The sequence below is a fragment of the Palaemon carinicauda genome, unplaced genomic scaffold, assembly GCF_036898095.1.
Source record: "Palaemon carinicauda isolate YSFRI2023 unplaced genomic scaffold, ASM3689809v2 scaffold55, whole genome shotgun sequence".
NCBI classification, from domain to species: Eukaryota; Metazoa; Arthropoda; class Malacostraca; order Decapoda; family Palaemonidae; genus Palaemon; species Palaemon carinicauda.
Window position 1 is genome coordinate 277,510 of NW_027171816.1, and position 4,991 is coordinate 282,500.

Sequence of the window (4,991 nt, forward strand, 5' to 3'; positions counted from 1 at the left end):
GTATTGGGCTTGCCTGGCTGACGTTTTGGTAAGTATCTATTCAGATGCAACTAGAAGTGAAAACAAATACGTTTACTAGCCCCACCCCCCCTCTCACACATATTATATATATATATATATATATATATTATAAAACTATATATATATAAAACTATATATATATATAATATAATATATGTATATATATATATATATATATATAAATATATATATATATATATATATGTATATATATATATACAATATATATATATATATATAAAGATAGATAGATTGATGATATATAGATATATAGATGTATATATAAATGATATAGAGAGTGTTAAAAAGGGAGATTGTTCAAGTAGATAGGTTGAATATCACTTGTATTTACTATTCAAGCAGTACTTTACTCATAATTTTGAAATTATCTTTTAATCTGCTAGCTAACGTTAAGAAATAGAAGAAAAAAATAAAAAACAAGAATGTAGGTAAATATCGCATTAGCTTTACTTCATAGAAAGCCAAAGAAATTTCTTTATTTATGAAATAATACTGTGATTATTGATGTCAGAACATTTTCCGCCCGTAACAAAAATACTGTGCACGAAAAAGAGATTGAGTTTCATTAATATTATTTACATTATTTTTCAAAACATTTATCTTAAAAAAGATGTAGGAGACAAGACACACAAACACACACACACGGAGAGAGAGAGAGAGAGAGAGAGAGAGAGAGAGAGAGATAGAGAGAGAGAGAGAGAGATTAATGCTCATTTGTTTTTTTAGACACTGGCTGATCATATTATCAATAATCAGGGACCGTTTAATTACCTCTAGCGAACAAAACATGAACCAAAATAACTTAAACTGAATAAGGAATTAGGGGCAAATGAGAGACTATTTTCTTAATGATTTCGATAGCAAGAAATGAATTAGGGCAATTCTGTTGTCATTACCGAAATCTTAGAATTTCACGAGTCTATTCTCTTATCAGGGTTTTATCAGGTTTTTCTTCTTCATAATTCTGTATCAACTTCTTGAAATAGATGGTTGATGAAGCAACGAACAATTTGTTATACAATCTTTACAGAAGACTGAGACTCTCCAGAAGTTCCTGGAAGATAGGAAGCTTTGAAGGAAACACGTTCCATGATCTGAAAAAGCTACTCTGGTGATAATAGTCAATAGACATAACTAGACCTTTTTCGGATATACAATATAAAAGTTTGCATTCCTCAAACATTAGGCATGAATTATGAGTATATATCAAGTTTAAGCCTTACTATTTCATGTAATTGAACTACACGATTCATGTTATCATGAAATTCATTTTGACAAGTGATGATTTACACCTTAGTCATATTTAATAATCAGTGAATGGTAGACTGAGATTCCATTATCAACATTGGTTAGTAAAAAAAGAATTCTAAGTGAAACTATATGTCATTTTGATGGATATTATATGTTAATAGGTAAAAAAAATATCAGGAAAAGCTATTAACACTTTTCAATTAGGTAATCATGAATTGGTGCTCATTCGCTGGTAAGAACAAATCTCAAGTTTACATAATTTAAACTGTGATATTGGCGTCATCTCTGTATATTGTATATAAATCAGTTTTTTAGCAAATTCGCCACGACTGCACATTGCAATCATTTAAGACATAACTTACTAATTTGAAAGAACGGTATTGTTGAGCGTTACAATTGTACCATACGTGTTTCATACTCGATTGTACACTGTAACGTTTTTTATCTTTTATCTTATCACTCACTCTTCCTTGCACTGTTAATAGACCAACCTTCTTTATCATGCAAGCTTTTGTTCAATTATGTTTGAATTTTTGTGACGGTCTTGCTCGCAGGTTGCTGTATCTAAATTTGATGATGGTTTAGTAAATTTGAGTTCCCTCAGTTACACCATAACTGCTCGCTCGCACATTGGTGACCAGTGAAGTGTCTGCTCCCTCCCGCCAGCCCCTCACTGCTCTGCCCTACCATATGAAGATACCACCTACTGAACCTGCCCCTTTGGCACATGCTACTTTAATGAAACAACCTCCCTTCACCTGTGGAAAAGTCTTCACCTGGTACCAGCATATTGAGGTCCAATTTCGCATCAAGGGCGTTACTTAATTAGCCAAGAAAGAGGACTATGTTCTTGCAGCGATCCCTGAAAACAATTTCCTGGGAATCCTCGATTAGCTTTGTGAGCAAGGGGACATCCAAATGGCATACGGCGCCCTCGCAACACTGCTCCTGAAGCAGTACTCGTCATCGCTAGCCGCCTGTATGGTCAAACTTTTTCAGCTCTCTCAACAACCATTGGGGGACCAAAACGTTTCGCTTGGCCTCTATGCACTGATTTATCCGATGTCAATATTTTTCCCATGAAGGACCTGGTGACCAAAGTCGGCGCCCTTATGGACAGCCACTTCACCATCTTCCAGACCTCCAACAGCACCTCCACTTCTGGCAAAAAGGACACTTATATTACATCAAACGAACATATCGTGAATGCTATAGGACACAGATGGCCACCCTGTGACGTGCCGGAAGGCCAAAAATGGCTACCACCTCCGACCACTCGCTCACGCCCCAACAAATGACCTCTACATCCACATACTGACGACCATCAGCCCCAGTTATGCAATTACCACTTCAGATTCAAAGCTCCTGCAAAGAAATGTTTCAACAGTTGTCAGTGGCACAAACACGTGTAAGTAGGCCATTGCTTGTGGTGGCGTCCTCCCCTATCACTAATCTTTTTTTATTACATGATGCGGGTACAAGCATCCAATTTTTGATAGACACAGGTGCTTGCCATTCTCTTCTACCAAAGCCACTCTCTAGAACACGAAGTAGCCTGTTAAGATCTACCGATGTCCGACTGGTAGCTGCTGACGGATCTGCAGTGCCCACCTATGGTTATGAGAAGCTGACAGATAGTCATCACAGACTCTTACTCGTCCACACCACTTCAACCCCCCCCCCCCTCTGACCTTGCTCTGTATATTAGCGCACCCATTGATACCTACGCCCACCTCCTCATGTCGTACTCGGAAGTTTTCCGTTCACAATTTTGCCAAACGCCTCATATTCCCGCCAAACACGGTATTTATCACCAAATCAAGATGATGGGGCCCCCAGCAGTCACCAGATTCAGGTGTCTATAACCATATCGTATGTCAGCCGCCAAATAAATGTAAAAAAAAAATGGAAGAAATTGGCTTTTGCCAAAAGGCCTCCAGCCCATAGCCGTCACCATTACACATTGTCCGGAATGAAGATGGTTCCCTGCAGACAGAACCGGATCATTATCCCCTTCCAAACATCACAGACATGACTCCAATTAGCTCCCTACGATATATTCACCCTCAATTACTCCTGTTTGGCCTTTGTAGTGCTGGGCCCACTTTCCAATGCCTTATGGATGGCATCCTAGGGGACCTTCCCTTCTGTGTATGTTACATAGACAGCATACTTGTGTTCCCTTCCTCTAAAGTGGAACACCTACGTCGCCTACGCATCGTGCTCGACCGCCTACAACGGAATGGCCTTTTTGTCCGGTGCGACATGGTACTTTTGGCTCCAACAAAGTATCGTTCTTAGAGCACTGCATTAATCTTTCCACCCTCTCTCTGAGAAGGTAGCAGCTTTTCAGAAATACCCCACGCCCTGGACAGCCAAAGCATTGCAAAAACTTTTGGGCATAATAAGCTACTATCATCGTTTTCTGCTAGTCATCAGCACCACTCTTGCATCCACTACACCTATCTTAAGGGCAAGACAAAATACCTAAAGTGTGGTTCCCTTCAAGGAGTGACCTTCTGTAATGCAGAACATGCCATATGAACCACTGATTTTCTCAATTTCCCTGTACCACATGCAGTTCTCCACTTTATAGATTCCAGTGACGTTGCTCTTGGTGCAGTACTTGAGCAGGTGGTCAAAAGTTCGTTCTGTCTATTGGTCTTCTCCAGTAGAATACTGACCAAGATGAGATTGCTGGTGGTGCAATTATCTGTCCGTCAATTTCTCCACTTCTTAAAAGGTTGGTCAGTCGTCATTCGTATGGACCATATGCCTTTGGTGCACGTCTTTACTCGACAGCCCTATGCCTGGTCCTCCTGTCACACCTGACATCTCTCTGCCATGGATGAATACAGTTGCATCCTTCAACACATCTGAAGGAAAATTAATCCCATTGTCGATGCCCTGTCAAGAAACACATTGGCCGCCAATCTCCGGGAGTTAGATGAAAACACCTTGATAGAAGTCCAACAAAAATATCCAGAGTCGGACATCCTGCACATCCCTCTATTGGGAAGACATCGTTCTCAACTACTTCAACTCTACCCTTCTCTATGACGTCAGTACTGGTAGACCTAGACTATGGATTCCTGCTCCCATGCGTCAATAGGTGTTTGATTTGCTTCAAGACCTTTCACATTCCTCATACCATCTACTGCACAGCCAGCTACGGGAGACGAAGTTCATTTGTCACTTCATTGCTAAGGATGCTAAGATGAATAGTAAGTAAGAGGAATTTTTCCATATATTGTCTTTTATTTTGGTTGTTGGTGATTCAGTGTTAAACTTTCACATAATTACTTCCATCATAAAAGCGTATAAGTAATTTTCAAATTGCAGAACATGACCTATGAACCGCTGATTCTCTCAATTTTCCTGTGTCACATGTTCTCCTCTAAATAGATGCATGTGACGTCGCTCTTGGTGCAGTACTTGAGCAAGTGGTCAAAAGCTCGTTCTGTCCATTGGCCTTCTCCTGTAGAAAACTGACCAAGATGAGATTACTGGTGGTGCAATTATCTGTCATTACAATTTCTCCACTTCTTAGAAAGTATGTCATTCGTCCTTCGTAAGGACCATATGCCCTTGGTGCACGCCTTTACTTGACAGCCATATGCCTGGTTCTCCCGTCACACCTGACATCTCTCTGCCATGAATGAATACAGTTGCACCCTTCAACACGTCTGAAGGAAAAT